Raw genomic sequence first — 19,897 nt, forward strand, 5'->3', positions numbered from 1 at the left:
TATTTGCCCGTAACCCGTTAGCGAGTGACAGGGACCAACATTTCATATCATCCTTAGTGCACAATGCTCGCTCACGTCATCAAAAGTAAGAAATTGCTCACTTTCACCTAACAGTCAGCAAAAACTGAAAAGGGAAATCAACAAGAAAAAGAAGATGCACTTGCAGGTTTTAAAGGTTTGCGTTTTTTTTAAAACAAAAATTTCATGTTTTAGTAAATACTTTTTTTTTCTAAAACTCAGATACTTATCTTTCATAATGCAATATAGGTAAAAGGTAGATGCGTTTAACTGTCTGTGTGCTTCTCTATATTATCCGTGTGAGCATGAAGTATGCTACAGCAGGCAAAAGAGAGTCCGGAGACAGCTGGGTGCGGTGTATCTCTACACAGGTTGGCGTCACTCATTCTGTAATTAAAGCAGGAAAGTCTAGAGTGCGGGTAGCGCGATACCGGTGAGCCTCGACGCAGGCGCGTCGAGTGGTTGGGCCATGTATTCACCGACTTCGTCCCACCTGAAGAAGGTGGTGTGGCAGATGGCCTGTGTATTGATTTTCCCACCCTTGATAGTTCACAAAGACCTGCTAATTTGTAAACAACGCCCGAAAGAAACGACGCTTTGATAAAAAGCAGGCCACCTGAATTGACTATAGTTTAATCGCACTGTCCTGCGCACGCTGTAGTCTGCGCGCAAAGCAGTGTCTTTTGGTCAGGGTGGCCACTCCACAACCGACGGGTTATAAGAGCACCATGCCGTAAATTCGAGCTCAGGGACCAGAGTTTACTTGGCTGATCATAGTCAGGGGTGTACTTGAGGACATGTCTCTTTCTTGGATGTTAATGTTAAAGCCTTCCTAGTGAAACCGATGGTGCCCCGTAAAAAACTAATGCCTTTATCCATAGACCAGCTGGTTGACCGGAAATCTCGGATAAGATCTCTGGACACTCTGTGCGTGCGCGAAACCCGGCTGCCATTGGGTCAAAACGGTTACTTGAAAATCTCGAAAAAAGAGCGCTTCTAGACAAGAGAATGCAGGCATCGATCATACATGAGGCGTAGAATGGCATACTTTTATCTCATAAACCACGCACTGGTATAAATTTTTATCGTTCGTAGGGGCGCTTACTTAGGGCCCGAAAAAATTGTTGCTTAGGTTCGTACTTCGCTTGCGGTTTGGTTCTTTGAAGGATTGAAGATCGATTGGAAGCCTTTTCAGCGAAGGTAGGGCACACTTCTAGCGAAGTTTTTGACGCACTTCTGACGCAGTTTTTACGTCCGAAAGCTTTCACGCTGCCGTCAACATTCTTAGAGAAGTTTCTTTGGGTTCTTGGTTCAACGCCAAGGCCTGCAAACCCTCGTGTACTATTTGTTAAGGAGACAAGTTTGCAAGCACCTCTCTGTTGCCATTTCGAATAAACAAACGGGGTATTTTGAGCGTTATTTGTGAGCTGAACGTGCTGATATCCCTCATTTTAGTGTGTGCATCTGCGTTATGCGTGTGGTTTTCTGGTGGTCGATGCACGGAAGCAAAGAAGTAGCTTAAGTGTAGCGTTTCTGGTCTCTGGCCCTTCCTGTGCCTTATGCCTATTTCCGCCAGTAAATTGTTCGTGCAAGTGCACACCTCTAGGTCAAATTTCAGCCTTAAATTATCCACTCGGCTTGAGTTTGGCATGAAATTTGGAGTATGAGAATGTACGGAAAAGAACGAGTAATTAGGTTTTAACATAAAAAAAGCAGCCCTTACACATAGAAAAAAAAATGAAGACACGCAGGGAAGAGACGTCTCATGTTGCATGGAGCGCCGTTTGAGCTCAATTTCTACCGCTCATAAAATTTCGGAGCGTAAGGAAGACGTCCTTCTAAGAAACAAAAAGACGTGGGTGATTGGAGCCCAATTTAAAGATGGTTCTTATATTTTTAATGTATCGGCCATAATTGCGAAATTCGAAACGCATAGGCTAATTTTCCACAGAGTATTTTAGGAATTCCACTAAGCGTCAGTAGAATAAATATTTTAGTTATATGCGCTTTATATGCCGGAAATGTCTTGGCAGCTGCTGTTTTATTAATCAGTAACAATATGGCGTGCTAACCAATGTTTCCTTGACAAAGTTTCCGACTGCGTCGCTCCTCAAAGGCCAAGTTATATCAGTAAACATGGTATGGTTTCAGAAATAGGCGGTTGCCGCGACTAAAGCCAAATTATATATATCCGCCTTAACAAATTGGCCCCCTCTCGAAATTTAGAACAACAGTATCAACGTGTTAGCTTCATTCGTTTCATAACGGTATATTCATTGCACAATAATATGCCGCGGCAGACCATTTAAAGCTAGGCATGCGTGAATACTTCTATACCAACCCAAAGCGTATGGTTCCGTCAATCGATCAAACCAAATCTTTATTTTCCTTTTCATCAAGAATGATGGAGCAGCCGCAAAAGCTACTGAGATAACTAACTTGACGATGTCGATGCCCTTGCATTGACACCAGTGAAAAACACATCAAGGAATACATACTGTCAAAGCGTCTTCACGGACGCCGAAAAACCAACACAGCAGTACTTGACACAAAGATAGTCATAAATTCACCAGGAAAACACCAAGGAACACCACCAAAAAACCCTAATACCTACTATAAAACCATCGTCCCAGGCGAGAAAAAACAACGTTGTACACATGGTATTAAAACAAAGCATTGTTGTACACACGAAAAAAAAAAAACCTTGTTGACCACAGGGATTGTATCACAGTTACAAACGCGATCGTTGTTTTATACTATGGCATGAAATAAAGAAACAACAGTTCTCGGACTGATTCATTTCATAAGTATATACCATTACAAATGATAGCAATAAAAAGTATCACAAGTAATCATAAATGACACAATCAGACGCCAGAAAAACACTTTGTATTCGGTTCTTCGGCAAGCGACATATATATACATATATCATTCTATATGAATTTATTTAATAGATGGGGAAGTGTATAGTTTGTCGATTGAAATATAGTTGTTTCGGGGGGTGGGAACAGACCACGTCTCGGGGAAACGCGTTTCGTGTCAGTGAGATTTTTTTCTGTAGCATGGATAGGTCATTATAAAACAAGTTATTGTTCCTATTTTGCCACGCAGTAAGTCGATGTCAAACGGTAGTTGTAAAGGTGATTTACCTTCTTTACACGGTGCCAATTAAAATATTCCTTGGTGTGAGAATAAACAGACACATTTTCTACAACTGTCACTTCTCTTTTGTTTAAAAGTAACAACTTGTTAATATTCTTTTTTGTGGTTGTTCCCCAAATTAGGTGCGCATAGCCAAGCTGAGGGGAAATTAAGGGTGGTATAACAAGAGCTTAATGTGCTCAGACAGCAGGTATCTATTTCTATTTATGAGGTCAATTGTTTCGCGAAGATTTTGTGTATTGCATTAACATGGTAATCCCACGTGAAGTTACTCGAAAAGCACACTACTAACACTTTCATATATTCAACTAATTATATTTTGAATTGACCGAGGCAGACGCGAGGCAGAACAGCTGGGGTACTTTTCGGTCGGAACAGTATTGCTTTAGTTTTGGAGTATTGATTATTAGAGAATTTTGCTCAGTCTAGAAAAATAGAAGTGGTAAAACATCTGCGCCGACTTTTTCAATATCCCTCAGCTTTCCTACCCGTTACTAACAGGGGTGTATCATCTGCATAGCAAATAAGGAATACTTTTAGGCCTGATACAACGTACTGTCAGTCATTCACATACAAGGAGAAGAGGAGAGGCCCTACAATGATTCCTTGGGGGACTCCAGCCATAATGCACTTAAGTTCCGCGTGGAAGCCCCCAAGAGAAACATACCGTTTTCGATGGCTTAAATAAGACGACATGAGGTTATCAGCAATGCCGTTTATACCGTAGGTACGTAACTCACTGAGCAAAATTTTATGCCTTCATGAATCAAATGCTTTTGATAAGTCAATATAAATCCCGAAAGTTAAGCAACGATTGAAGTTTTTTTATAGCATCACTTCATACAATTGAATACACCGACAAACATAACAAAAACAAGCCGAGTGGGCCAGCAACGTACCTCTGCGCGATTTCTGTAAATAAGAGGAAGGCATGGTAAAGAAAACTTAGTGTCCAAATGTGGTACATTGGCCATAAAATTAACAGCGGGGGGTGTTTGGGGCAGATAAGGTGCTCTTTTGGTCAACTTTGTGGCTTGAAATTATAATTACTGCAACTATGTTTTCTTCACTACTTGTACCGCGCCAACTCTTCCGCTCCCAGTTGGTGGACACATCGACCATTTACACACCCTGCGGAACAATACAATATCGAGCATCATGCATGTCTTGAGTTAGAGGCTTCGTGAACCATAGCTCTGCTTCTATCGCGTGCTCAAGCAACTACGGTAAAAAATCTCTACCTACAAAAACAGCACTTTACGAAGGCAAAAAAATTAACACAAAAACCTCCCAGATTCACATAATCTCGCAGGTCCCGAAACAGGCATCTTTTGGAGGCAGGCATGACCTCGCTGGTCACCCGACGTGAGCCACGTCCCTGTAGAATTGCAGCGTCTTGTACCACTTACAACATAGCTTATCCGCTCACAATGACCTGCACTGGCGTGCTTGATTCGGTTTCGTTCATCCATTCGAACAGCTTACGACTTCAGTCGACAAGTCCGCCCTGTTATTCAGCACCGAACAGGGGATTTTCGCCGCCGTTTATTGATGGAATAAGCTCTTGCAGGAACTTTGACCCTGCATGCCCTTTTTCTTCTTCCTTCGGGGACGTTATTTATTTGCATAATCCCAGATACCCGCGTCGTGGTGCAGCCATGAAGTGAACACAAATAATCAATACTAAGCAGAAAATTTCCAGCTACACCTTCTACTCTCTGCGATTTCCTTTTGCAGCCTGAACGATTTTCTTACTAAAGGCAGTCTGATCATCCTTTGCAGGAGCGTCTAAGCTGTGGCGAGGATTTTAAAGGCAGTCGGTCGGGAGCTACGTATGTAATACTTGACTGATCAATTGAAACGCGTTATGCGTATTTTTTAATGCGAAGCTGTTGTGGGTCGTGCCTTTGCTGGGACGAATTGTGAGAACACGGTCAGAACGATGTGGAAATGACATAACCCAGTGAGAAGGAAAGCAAGCGCTAAGCACACCTGTAGCAAGTTTAAGAATTCTTGAACAAGACACTTATGTAGGCAAACCTTTACCGAACCGCTAGACCTGGTGGTAATGTTTCTAGGCTGCCAGCAATGTTGAAGACAAGTAAAACATTAATCATATTTGAAGTAAAAGAGAGAGAGAGAGAATAAACATATTTAATTTCGAGCGTAATGACGCAGAATAGTGAGAGCACCGGTGGGGAGCGTCCGCTAGTCCGGTTGGCCCTGAAGGGAGATATCAATAAGCAAGTTATATTTGCATTGTTATTTTATTTTTGTCTACACTGTTTAGTAAACTGAATACATTGAGCTTATCTGAGGGCAGACATCAATATATAAATGATAATTACATGGTTCTTTCAATTACCAAAACATGGCTGCTTCAATTTTTGCGATAGAAAATACGAAAATACGCCATTAAAGAAAAAGCGCTCGCGGCGTCCATTGGTGGCCGTGTTGCAAGTTGAAAAGCAGCAACAGGGCGCGAGCTGTGTCTCAGACACGACAAAAATAAAATAGCGCGAACCGCATTCGATCTGCTAGCTTTCAAAAGTTATATGAGGCCCAGCCTAGCAATTAGGGAATGCCAGGCAGCTTCTTTGTTAACATCAGCGTTCGCGGAGTTAACTGAGTGAAAATGGGCCAATGTTTTGTGATTAAAGGCATATCGTAAGCTTCGTCGTCATATTCCAAAAGCGTTGTACGCTTTGATTGCGTGTTTATCGTGAAAAGCCTACAAGGAAAGGGAAAATGAAGCAATTTTTTCTGCACCATACTTCCTAAAAAAGCATGTGGCAGGCGTCCTGTTGTCATGCAGACACCGCGGCAGAAACAATGTTTATAAGGTGGCAGGCATTCTTGCCTGTGCTTTTTCAGAAATGTGCTACTTACTTACGCACATTGCTATTGGTTGGTAGAGGGGAAGGTTCGGTGCAAAGGCAAGGACTCCTAAGCTATTGGCTATATTTGCATGACGGATGTTTGCCACAAAATCAGGAGAGGTCCTCAGATGGTAGCTCGGTTGATACGAAGCCCACAATAATTCAGTCGCGTAGGAACAGCACCTGTGTATGATCGCTATTGTCGTTTGATCGAACAAGTCCGTGTGAACAAGTCCGGTATGAGTTTATCTGTAGCGTCAATTTATATCAAGGAAGTCTTGGACCTATCGAAGGAAAATACAAGAACAGGTAAGGTACAGTAAAACAGGGCAACCACCATCGCTATTCAAATTGCTGATCGGTGAGGCGTACCCACTAGAAGCAGTGGTGTTGGCAACGTTTCCTGAGACACGTCACCAACGTGGCTCATGCGGGCAGCTGCAACGCTCGGCAGTTTCTCTCGTTCTCTCTCCCTTTGTTAAAAGAACTCTGCGACACTTCCCAAAAACGCTTTTCCCCTTTCCTTCGCGTCTGTAAGCATTGTGAGAGCTGTAGTTGTCGTAAGCACGAAGCGGCACTGCCTGATGTTCTCGTCGGACTAGATCCGCCTGCTGTTTCTGCGTTGTTTCTCTGGCGGTATTTTTAAATGGCCATGAGTGTGTTCATTGCTGAAACTGAAAGGAAGCCAGCCAATGGCGGTTTTATCGATCTAATGACGTCATTCCAGCACTCGGGGATCGCCGCAAGATTGGGAAAGAGTAATACATCTTCTAAGCCAGTTTCTAGGTTATCTGGTGGACAAACAGAAGTAATTTCGCACTGAGGCATTTTGTGATCCCCCGTTCTAAGTAGTACTCGATGTGTTTGCTCACTGCGTTCAGAAAGCATTTAATATTTAGTAAGAAGATGACAAAAAAATTGGCTCCAATCCAGACTGTGAAGGTGGTTGGAAACCAAAGCTTTAAACGACACCCACAACAATTTCCCATGCGACGTCACTTGAATTCACACATGTGGTACTACGAAGAGTGAAACCAGAGTTTCTGCCAGCCGTTACCTGAAATTCGCGGGGGCGGGGTCCCGAACGCAGCAGCTTCGACCACGGCCGGGCTAGAGCCGTGAGTCGTCTTTCGAAGGGTGAGACAGCGGAACGCAGCCATCCTGATGTACTAGCTTGGGGCTACACCACCGCACGACACAAGTGCAGACACCGAAATAATGCGGCATTGGAGCTTAGTGATTGCCATTTATACCGATTAAACTACTTAGTTCAGTAACTTTGAGAATTGCGAGAACGCTGAGGTAACTTTTACAATCGGTATTTATCAGAGCCAGTTGCGCCTTTCGCCTTTTATAATACCTCTTAAACCAGAACTGCATAGTTATTCACCAATCTAGAAACCGGAGTCCCATTCGTGGCAAGCAGTGCGCAAAAGGTAGCGTTTCCCTAGCGGTCAGATGTCTGTATGTGGTTTGCACATTTTGTTTTCTCACCCTGCAAGCCAATCCTTAGCCTATGTTTACCGTACGACCACTTAATTTCGTCGGGTTCGGGCTACCCTGGAGGGGCTGTCGAACAAGTTAATCAAGCCATGCGAAGGCACCACGCAAAGACGCGTAGCTGCACCGAAACAGGGCCAAAGCAACCGCCGCTGAAGCAGACGACAAAGTCGTACCGCGGACTCCGTCACCGGCGAGCAGGTACTCTGGGCAGAACTCTGGGCAAAACACTGGGCAAATTCTCGGCGTGTTCTCTAGTGTGCTCCGTGAGTGAAACCCTCAGCCCACCCCCTCCCTCCATCCGGCGCCGCCTCCGACGCTGTAAGAGTTTGTTGTACCGCACGCCACGAAAAATCCGTTAGCTGGTAGAGCTAGAAAGCTTTGCTTTAGAAAGCGTTGCAGGGTCCCTTTAACGCAAACATAGATGGGGCGGAGTTAACCGTATATGTAAGGTTTCGACCACTCTAACGCAGTTTCTGACAGCGCTTAAGCCAACAGCACGAAACTGCGTATTTTGCTTTGTCTTGTTTTTTGTGTGTGTATCTGGCGCAGCTCCTGCCGATTTCTGCTTTTTGTCTTCGTTACGCTTTCGATTCGCCCCTTTACGATGCGCTTTTTATTCGTAGTGTTTTATGTACATTCGTAAAACCAACCCAACGGGAATTAAAGAAAAAGACGGCTTTATTCTTAAGTCTGGTGCTTCATGTTTTGGTTCACGCATGCTCAGAATTTCTTCTACGCAAGCAGTTGTGATATATAGGAACCATGTCACCAATGCTACAATTACTTTGGAAATGGCCTGCTAACACGATGTCTGTTATGGCGAAAATTGTTTTTGTAACATCGGTGGAACGTAGGCGCCAGCAAGTAGACGATCAAGATACTGCCGTGATCAGCGGGAATACGCTTCCACATAGAAAACTTGACAGCCTGTCATTTGGCCATACCATTGCGACTACCCTGCATTCATGGATACGCGCTGTCGGTACCAGACCCGCCAACAGGAACCCTGCAGTGAACAGACGGTGCCTACTGTTAGTCTTTACCGTTTATGTCATTGTTGGCGACCAGCCACGGCATTCAGCGGGAAGCTAAAAATAGGGCCCGCCATTGTCATCTTGGCCATACTTTCTTTTCACCGTGCCGACGCTTTTCGAAGCCTTTGTATGGTATTCAGTTCGGGCTCCGTCAATATCCAATGGCTTTTGCATGACCGGCCGCCTATCGGCTCTTTACGCAATTTTGACACCTGTTTTTTTTTTCCCTCCGAGGCCCCATCTCGCGCAGACATACTACTCTCTGCCGTACTGGCCAAAAACAAATTTTTGAAACAGTCGTTGTTAGCACTCAGAGAAAGCTCAAACCAAATCCCACCGCTTTTCTTTGCAACTTCACCCACTTATGTGTACAAAAGTACAGTTCTGGCTTTTTAATGCATTAGGTTGTGTTAGGCAGGGTAGCACAGGCAAAGAAAGCTTCAAGCGACCAATGATACGAAAACGGCGATTTCAGCAAGTTTGCGTATTATCAAGCCTTGGGAGTTCAAAAGCAGCAGCCTGTGTTGCAAATGTGCCTGCAACAATGCTCTTAAAGGCTTTTGTTCGGCGCGTAAGCGTACGTGTCAAAACGACATTCGTCTGAGGCGTGGTTCAACGAATTCGAAGCTTATGCTGTCTGAATTGAATCGTGTGTGGGCCGACTTCGTCGTGAATGGATTTTCATTGGCTTCGTTGCAAATAAAGAAAGCCTGCATGGTGCGAGGAAAACTAGCTGGTCACCACAACCCCTATGTGCAAAGATGTTCCTTGCGTAGGTCTCCAGAAGACGAGCACAGCTGTATTCAACACAAAAGCAATCCCCGGTATGAAACAAATGCTGTTTTTGAACGGGGCAAAGAATTTCGCGTGCTTATACTCTACATTAGGCTGCGATACGCGACGTGCGGGCTTTATTTTAAAGAAAGTGAAATGGAATTATATACGTCGCTGAAGCATATTCGGATGCAATGGTTAAAGTAATATTACGCGTGCTTGTAAGCGGTTTTACAAGGAAACTGAACTGAACTGTTCAAGTTTATGTTTGCATCGGATAGACTGTCACAAATAAACACAATTTCCATCGTTTAGCCGGTCGAAAAAGCAGTATTTTATTCGGGAAGAACGAAACGAGAAAAAAACCCTGCGACATTTGCGGTGGAAGCAGTAATTAGGAGCAGGGACTGGCGTTCGAGATGCGAAGTGATTAGATGATATCCAAGATCGGATTTCAAACCAGTTTCGGTATCGGTACTATCAAACAATTTTTTTTGCATCCGACGTTATTGTTGGCTTGGCATTCTCCATATCTCAGCAATAGGATTACGGGGCTTCTGCCATGTTGTCGGCTCTAAAATGCGTCAGATAAACCTTCCAGCGCAGCTTAGAATCCTACCAATCACTAACCGAGGCGTACGCAGTGGTTGACCGCCTTTCGCGCCACCGAAGACGCCCAAATGCGAGGCGCTTTGCCCCCACCTTTGGAGTTTACCTGGCTCGTGCCTGTGTCGCACGAGGACTGTTGGCGCCAAACCGATGGCCGGTTGATTCGGCACTGTGCCCGCACGCTGTCACGGCTCATGTCAAAACCACATTAACGAGAACTCGGCAGCGTGTCAGTGTAAGTCTACAAGTATTCTGCAAACTCGCTCGCAGAGCAATTAATATTTCCTCACAAAATTGTGTATTTAGTAAAGATAACATTACCCAAAAAGAGAAAGTCATCTAAGCAACATGCGCTATCGCAATTCGAACTTGGTTTTTAAAAAAAAAATGGTCCAAATTCTCTAGTCCACTCGGCCACAACAACCAGTTTCTTTATTTCCGGCTTAAACACGAATTGGTACATAACAAAAACACTAAATAACGCATCAGTGATTTTGCCACCAACGGGCTCGGATTAAAATTTTTTAGACGTACTAGCTCATCGAAAATTGGCAACCACTCGGCGCCTGAGTGCGACACATATGCCGTTGATACACAACACTTTCGATTACGTTTTGGCGCACAGGTTGCGCAGTCACATCAGCATGACTCAAAGCCATTCTTGTCTTTCATAAACCATGAGGCCTAGAACCATGATCATGTAGTATGGGATGCCCCCATCTACCTGCGCTGGTATAAGGCGGAATGTGTGGGGCGTGACTGGTTATGCCTTTTGCAGTGTTCGTTGTAGGATATCACAAACGAAACATAGGGTCCGGGCAATCAATCAATACATCATCAATGGTTTCAGGAACTTTACATGGCCTACGTTTAGCGGTACAAGTCACAAACATGCCTTTCTGCGCTAACCAGCTCGTAACGGGTAGAGTGTAGAAATGCAGCTGACAGAAAAATTGGTAATTACTAGTTTTATAGCCAGTTTTTTACTCTTTTAAAAACCTTCAGTCATGAACATTTAGAGTACATTGAGTACTTAGAGTACTCTACAGTGGGATACGGAGAAAATTGTCAAGCAGACCCTTACACAATTGTTTCTCAGCAACTGAACATGAATATTGAGTGGAAAAACTTACGTCAAAAATTGAAAGAAAAGTACAACTTCACGCACGTATCTTCGTACAGCAGGACAGAAGACATCACTGAAGGGTACAAAAAACTCGGGCAAGCTTTTTGTTTTTATTCTGCCTTGTATCACAGGGCGCAGAAATGAATTGTTTTGATCGGGCAGTAAAGAAACCACAGGGAAAACTTGTCTTAGCAATAAATGACTCAGCCCGAGACCTCCGCTCTTCACCGAGAGAAACAAGATGTTCGACTTCTTCGATCTCATTCAGACGACCAAATAAACGCCGCAAATATTCGGTGCAGCTTTTGCGCATTGACACGCGACGTGCCCAATATCTGCAAAACATATCACACCTTCGCGGTCAAAAAATATTACACACTAGCTTGGGTGAACTTGGACAGATCGCTTCCTTGCCACTAGTTCATTTTCCCCCTCACCTTCACTTTTGCTTCTTCCCATAACTACAGCGTTGTCTGGGAGAAAAAATAAAATATATATCGTATAGCCTGTTTAGTTTTTTTCTTGTTTTACTGTCAGCACTTCCAGGAGCTTAGATAACTACTTCGTGAATAACGTGCAGTAAGGGTCCCCCGAATTCCCACAAATATCTCATCTCTAGCGCCTCATTTTTTTGCGCAGAAAATTGATCCCAAATCTGTGGTCGTACTGCTGACCACTGTGCTACTTGGCTGCGCCCAAAGTGTTTTGCTTCCAGCGCCTTGGTTCTACGCTTTAAATTAAAAGTTTCGTTGATTTTAATTCTTTAGTACATACCGTGACATCGCTGACTCTGCCCCCGCCTTTAATTGGCCTTCAACTTACCAACTAGCGTACAAGTCAGGGAAGCGTTACATGTGCGCTTTTGTGGTGCAACTCAGACTTCATGTTCTTTACTAAGCTTGATACAGTCCAAAAACTAAAAAAAATGAAGTCTCATTCTCCCTGGAAGAAATCCTGTCGTGGCCTAGATTGAACAAAGCGGAAAAATTGCAACGACCCGCCAGCGGCTGGCCGACTGAATCTGCCTGGCGGTTGGCGAGCCGTACAGTAGCGCTGTGAAGCCAAGCTATCTCGAGTGATCGTCATACAAAGCGCTATACTACATTGTTAAGGGGCATGCAGACAGGAGCACAGCCATTTCGAATTGACTTTTCAACTAAATAAATCGCGTAAACGTACTGAGAGTGGCCTAGGGACTACAGGCAACAATTTGGGCTAGTAATCCCACAATGTTTACAAATCCCTTCAGATAGTTTACAAATGTTTAAAAACGACTTTAAGGAGTTGTGGGCCGTTGTAAGTGGCTGTGATTGTAAGAAGAAATGACCCGCGCTTTGGGATTGCGAATAAATTCACTTCTCCCGTAACCAGCATAAGCAAAATTTCCATCGGCTGAGTGACCCTCGGTTTCATTCGGTTCACCCTACATGCTCTAGAAAAAAAATCCGCCGTTTGGCCTAAAATACAAACGATACCTTGATTCAGTGCACCAAAATGAACCTGATGTACCAATTCATGATTCAGATCACCAAAATGAACCTGATGTACCAATTCATGCTTAGACACAATAAAAGTTTGTGTGATGATGATGTCGAGCAGACGATGTCACTGAAACATTCGGACTGCCCGGCGGAGTCGGAAAATACAGGCACGACGTCTGCGTCCCTGCATTCTACAGCACCAATCAATATGCTGAGTGTAGTGATATTGTTTGTAGCCATTCGCTGATTGCGCTTCGTTCTCGGCACGGAGTGGTAAGTTAAATGCGTAGTGGTTAAACGGAACCGAGAGATCGCCTTATAGTGCACCGAGTTGATGCCCTTTGAAACTTTGAAACTTTGAGACTTTGAAACTTTATTTCAGCTTTTTCCACAAACAGAAACAAGTGGGAAAAACTGAGGGCAGCGAGAAAAAAGCACTGTCAAGCCATCGCTTGACAGGCCTCGCCACCCGTTTTTGTCGGAAGTGGTCACAATTAACAACCCAACTTGGGTACATTAAAAAAAAAATATTTAGCATAATCAATAGAAAAAGATACACATATATATAATACGCACATCTTTTTGAGGGGTGCAACAATGCATCAAGAATCAAGAATGAAGTGACTACGGAGCATAGAAAAAGACATATTGTGCAAATCACAACAAAACGCAGTGTTAATAAATTTAGGCAAAACATATCTTAGCATATACAACCTATAATTCGATCTGCATCGGGGTAGCAGGAAAGGGTGGGGATTTCTTGTGGCATAAGGTGTGTCATGTGGTGGGAGTGCAACAAGGCTGGAAAAAAAGTAATACTTTTTTACCCTTAAACGGACTTCGGCGCGAACATAGGCGTGTCGGTTTGTCGATATACAGAAGTTACGAGTGACAAACATTTAAACATTCAAAACTTACCAGCACGAAAATGAATACTTACGATTAGCTTCAAATGATTTCTAATAATGTTGGATTTTAAAAGTTGGCATCTGCAACTTTTCTTCCGCTTGTGCGAGGCACACTTTGGTTGGGCTGTTATAATCAATTACTTTGCAATGTGTTTCCTGTGCGGTTTCCGCCTCCATACAATGCTTGAGGTGAATTCAACGTCATAAAAAGAGCATTAAAAGCAACACCGAATAACTGACACCAAGAAAGTGCCCCAGTTGATGCAGCTATGCTTCCAAATAAAACTAGATACCAAATGAGGTTGCAAAAATCCTTGCCGGCAAGGTTTGGTGAAAAAAAAAACGCAGTTTGTTTTCAGCGAAAGTTTACTTGCCGGTCCAACTTATGCACTTTTACTAAACAATAATCAGCCTACCCTCAAGTAACCTGCTCATCACGAAAACATTTATCCTATCTTATGACATCGCATATCTTTAGCGAATTTCCTCACTCAAGTACACGGGAAGGAAAAATGGCGGTTGCAAATGGCCAATAGCCAGCGACCAGTCACCAAACTACTGTATCAGTGATTACAATGGCTGCAACGCAAACATGTCCTCGAGGTCGTTAACCTTGCTTGGAGCCTTCCCGGAACAGAATGCCTTTTTCGCACCTCCATTGCGCCTGTCCCTCTTCAATGTCAGACCCTCCCCATTCTACTCTACGCTACGGGGTAAAACCAAAACCGTCTCGGCTAATGGTTTGTCGTCTGTGTTTGGCTTATTTTCACCGTCGTTCCCCTCCTTCTTGGAATGCTACCAACAGCCAGTATAAGGGACTAGTTCACTGCACTTTTTCTTTCCCGTCTAAATTAACGGATCGGAGAAGTCGTTTCGCCCGCTCAGCTCACAGTAAAGCCACGCGCAAGACATCCGTAAACATCCGGCGACGAGCAGTCAGCGCATGGCGAGGCTGAGTCTCCCGCGGGACGGCTGATTAGGCTTAGATTGGCTAGCCTTCGCAACCTCGAGGAATATTCCGCGCGCCAATCTCTCTTCGCCGGCGCTCATTAACCCTGGCCCGGTCTCTCCTCTTGAGGAAGAGTGGTGAGCGAGCCAATATATCTGTTACCATTCCGTGCTAATGAAGACGAACCCGTGGCTGTTGCTTTCTTCGCCTGGCCGACGTTCCTCGCTGTCGACTAGGCGGAAAAGAAAGGGGGATCCCTTCTCTCCCATGGAGCTCCTATTGCACGCAACTAGACAATATCAGTTCATATTTGACCTACCTGGGATTTGCAATTAAACCGGCAGCACCTTACTGCGACAGCGAATAATAAAGTTGACCTGTGCCGACCTCCGCTCAAATTCTATGTGCACAATGAGCCGATACCCCGATTGCCTTTTTTGCAACCTTGACGCTTCAGAGAATCAGACTTCTGCACATTCCAATGTGCATACCAACAGCGTTTTTCTATAGGTTCAGCATGCTGATTCAGAAGGTTGGACATGCTTTGCTGTTGTTTTTCTAAATCGTGCCATGGGTATACCAACGATGTCACAATTTGGTTCACACTCAGTGTCCCAGTTATCTTCGAGCTGGCCTGAGATCTATGACAATTCTTTTGTTTTACAAACTCATCACCATTAACACATTTTAGGTGATATTGGTGCATTACCAAGCTTTGTGCCGTTATTCAAACAGAATCAGTTATTCACAAGTCTTCATAGTCTTGACAAGTCTTCACCGAGTCTTCACAAATTCACACCTATTAGTAAACTGTGCGCGGTGTTTTTAGTTCTGTAAAGTTGGCTCAGTTATTTCTGGTTACCAGTAACATCACATCTATGTTCACTCGACGGAAGTTCGAGAGATGCTGTCAGGATGTACGCTCGACAGTCACAAATTCTCTATCTTGTGTAACACGAAAAAGATACGTTTCTGACTAGGTGTTTCCGGAAAATTGTGCTAGCTGGCATCTGCATGTTGTTTCATTTGTTGAAAAACATTTATGGCCACTACCATCATTTTCATAGATTTCCTGTGGTCTATTTCTCCGCTCTGGTACCAACTGAAAAGCAAAGGAACCAAACCTTCCAAACGACAACTATGTAACATTTGCCTCGCTATTTCGTGGTTTTGGGTGTGCCGGAATCGACATATGATTTCACTAATACCGGCCACAGGCCTTTCTTGCACACTAACCTGCGCCTGAGGGTTCTGAGGGTTTCAGTTGCTTTAGGAGGCTGTGCACATGGCTAATTGCAACATCCGTTCAAAGAGCAAGCGTGTGGCCGTGTTACTACTTCTTCCCTATCCACATGTAGGTATTTGCCACAAGTAGACCATACGCCAGTTTCATCGTTAAACAAGTGCCAATCTTCTTTGCGTTTATTGATATTTAATGATAGATATTGATATTTATTGATAGTTTATTGATAACTTCTACGGCATGTACTGAGGGAGGTATTATTATGGTGCAGGAAAAAAGTATTTTGGTTTTGACAACTTGTCTCAGATGAGACCGCGTTGTAATATTTGCTTCGCACGTGCAGTTGTGACCATTGGGAACCAGGAAGTACAGAAACACAATTGGAATTTTTTTATTCTCGTTTCCTTGTTTTTCAAGCAAGTCTGCGGACTGGAGCTTCGTATAATAAGGGTATGCTTAGTGAGATCCTATAATAATGTTTCAAAGGTAACAATATTTTGTTAAATTAACAATAAATACACTATGACGAAAGGTTCCGCATCTATAAATATCTGATGACCACTCCGGAACGCGGAAACACCATTCGGTCGAAATACATCTTCTTTCCTCTTCAGAAACCTGTAAGCTCCTTGAGTACCACTCGTCTTCCCGTAACACTCAACAAATATTTCGTCCCAGGACCAGTGTTTTAAGACCTCTAGTCCTTGTATGGCTATATATATCAAGGAAGTTAAAACCAACCAATAAACCGAAAAATTGCGAGGTTTAGGGCTGCCCTATAAACTCGTGATGATGGTATTTTTAGAGGCGAAGCCCCTAAGGGCTTCGGTAGTGACCCCTGTCACTACCTCAAACTGGGCGGATGGGGCATCCCAAGTGCTTAAATCAAGTTAAACGCAAGAGAGGGAGCCACCGCCTCAGCAAGCGTGTGATCGCTCCTCCTTTCGGCGCTTTTCCGGCACCCAATCGGTGTGCGCCGTGGGGCAAGTGAGAGACTTACAATTTTTGAACACACTTCTACACGGCATTTTTCGTCCCTCCCCAGGTTTCACGTTAGGAAAGATGGTCCGGGATTGTTTTATTTTTTTTCAGGGACGGTAAATTTGTTGCACGGTAGGCTCTGCAATATCCGGTGCAGGATCAGTGGCCGTATAAGTCTTATTTCTTTTTTATTGCGTCATTTTCTCTGGGTTAGGCGTTTTGGAATGTCGGCAATTGGTTAACAAGTTTCTCCTTTTGGTGGTTGTGAATTGTCTGCGATTTTTTCGACTGCTTTAAATGACACGATTTGATGTTTTATTTATGGTCGTCATCATAGAAATCTTGTTTAGGTCAACTGCATGTCGAAGGCCTCTTCCAGCTGACCTTCACCGCTCTTGTCGTGCGGTGCCCGAGTCCATTCTTTGCCTCCGAATGTTGTTGTTATCGAGTGAATGCATCGAATTGAGCGTCTTCCTTGTCTTCTATATCCGTCTGGGGCTGTCCATTCTGTCACCGTGCTTGTGCACCGGTTTTCAGGTCGTCTCACTGTAAAAATTACGAGGTTGAGGTGTGCCTTATATGTTGTCCTGATGATGGTGTTTTTTTGTTTTTTTTTTCATTTTCTTCAGTGCCGGTGAATATGCGGCCCGGTAGGCTCTGCAATATCCGCCTCATATTCAGTGGCTGAGTGAGTCTTACCACTTATTGTTTATTACGTGCTTCTCTCTCGTTTAGGCATTTTATAATAAGGGCAGTTGGTTAAAAATTTTCTCATTTTGGCTGTTGTAAATTGGGCTCTGACCCTTGACTGCCGCTTGAGCCACGCCGAGCACTGTTACGTGACTTTTCTCTAGGAGGACATCCGTACCTATTTTCGAGTGAGTTTTATCTTGGCCGTGGGGCGCCGTCAGTCACTTTCGAAACAGATCTTGCAGCGGAGACACAACCACTGGTATATTGAAAAAGTAGTTGGTGAATAGTGTGATCACGCCCCACGTACTCGGTTTTTCTTTTAGTTCTTTTCTGCTTATAATAATGCCTTCTATTATTTCTGGCAGACTGGCGTCAATACTTTGCCTGTGTCTTAGTTAAGTTACCCGTGTCGGCATCAGTTCCGGCGGCAAACATGACGGGGTGGCTCAGTGGATAAAGCTTTGCGCTGCTGAGCCCAAGGATGCGGGTTCTATTCCCGGCCGCGGCGGCCATTTTTCTGATTGACGAAGAAAACCTCCCATGTGTGGAGATTTCGGCGCACGCTAAGGATCCCTAGGTCGTCGAAAAAATTCCGTCGCCTTTCACTACAGCGCACCTCGTAGCCTAGGTGTAGCTTTCGCACGAGCATTACCGAAAATTTATATCTTCCTGTGGACAGCCGCCGTCGTGTGATGACGTCAGGTGCACGTAGGGTTGGCGACCGTGTCTGCTACCACCAACTGGGTGTTGAACGAACTTCTTGCGCAGGAGCGCCACCTGCTTAAAATGCTTGTCCTTTATTTGGTCCCCGCTGTAATATCACTGTTCGCTTTCCATAAATCAGTTGTCCCTGTGCCACATTCGAGATTAGGGCCAGCCCTCAAGTCTTGCTGCCTCAGACGTAGCTTCCGGGAGGCAGCGATGACGTATTTCTGCGGACACCTGATAAGCACGGCTGATAGCAGACGGCTAGCAGACACGGGAAAATCGAAAAACGGGTGTAATGACGCTGTCTCGCTAATATGACTTTTATCCGTCTGGGCGGGCACTGGCAGGAATGTTAAATACAGAACACTACCCAGTAACCCGGAATAAAATAACGGGGTTCAACTTGTCACAACTATCTGTAGCGATTGAAACGTTAACTAATATATTCCTAGCCCCGCTCAGGGTCATGCTATTGCACGATGCTTCGTGGAGAAATATTACGTTGTCGACGGGCCGTGGCAGCACTATTTACCATGTGCACTATGTGAAGCCACCACCCGGCCTCGTCCGCAGGCGCCTATACTCCGGCCATGTTATTTTTGTTTCCTGTATCGAGCAAAAACAAGACGTCTCCTGTATATTAAATGCATAGCATTTTAGTAACTCACAATGTCACGCGGCGTTCGGCCTAGTCCGCAGCCAGGCCACTACACTATAAAAGAAACAACAGTTTCCGGCGCCCGGATTCGAACCCATGACGCCGCGGGCGGAACGGCAAGTGCCGGGCGCACTACCGATTGAGCCACGCAACCAACACGGATTTCGATGCACCGATAGCGCCTTATATCCTTCACTCATTTATGGTTTGTTTCGAAAGCGCCATAAGTTGTCACGCGCCTCCGCAAGATGGCGACACAGGTTCCGCGATCGAGACTATGATCGAGAGACCCGCCATAAGTTGTCACGCGCCTCCGCAAGATGGCGACACAGGTCCCGCGATCGAGACTATGATCGAGAGACCAGCAGCGCTGGTCGCGTCTCGTGCTGCCGGGACGCCCCGCTGTAGCCCACCGCAAATTTGATGACGTGCAGCGTGTAACAAGAAAACCAACAACCAATACGTAATCCATACGACTTGCCGGCGCACCCCCTCGGAAATGCTGTGCATTTGATCGCGCCCCTCGCGAGGGGGATGTTTTTTGTAAAGACCAACACAGTTCATTTCAGTAATGCTCAGGCGAACTAATAAAGAATCTCACGAACATTAACGCTGGTCTCTACGACAGCTGCCTTTCGTGCAAAAGGAGAGCCGGACAGTGTCCAACGACCGTAAACAAAGCGTAACAAGCAATTCAGTCCCGCAAAAAGCAAGGCAAGCAGCGTGGCGAAAGTGAAGCCTGCACCGTACACTGGACCTTCGTCAATAAGTAACAGGTCAGGCATGAAGTGGCCTAACAAAATGCTGCGAGGTCTGAATACTTCTTGATCCCGCTCATTGTTGCACTACTGCATAGACAGCAAAAGGGCAGCACGTAAAAACATCTGTGACCAAGTGCACCCCGCGCAGGCGAACGACTCTTCCTTTTTTTCTCCATTCTTTTTTCGGTTGCGAGCCCTCTTCCATAGCGGCGAATATAGGAGGAGCGAAACACAACTGAAGCCCTCTTTACCTTTGAGGACGGCTAGACTGCCCGCCAGACTGGACGCCCACTGCTATATTCGCAATTGAAGCTGGAAGAGCCTTCGCACCACTTGTTAGATAACACAAATAAACGCCACAGCTAAAGGCTGTGGCCGAGGAATTAAACGCAACAAAACTCAGCAAAAAA

This window comes from Haemaphysalis longicornis, unplaced genomic scaffold, assembly GCF_048455015.1.
Source record: "Haemaphysalis longicornis isolate Haplotype H1 unplaced genomic scaffold, Haemaphysalis longicornis Haplotype H1 scaffold_6, whole genome shotgun sequence".
In the NCBI taxonomy this organism is placed as follows: domain Eukaryota; kingdom Metazoa; phylum Arthropoda; class Arachnida; order Ixodida; family Ixodidae; genus Haemaphysalis; species Haemaphysalis longicornis.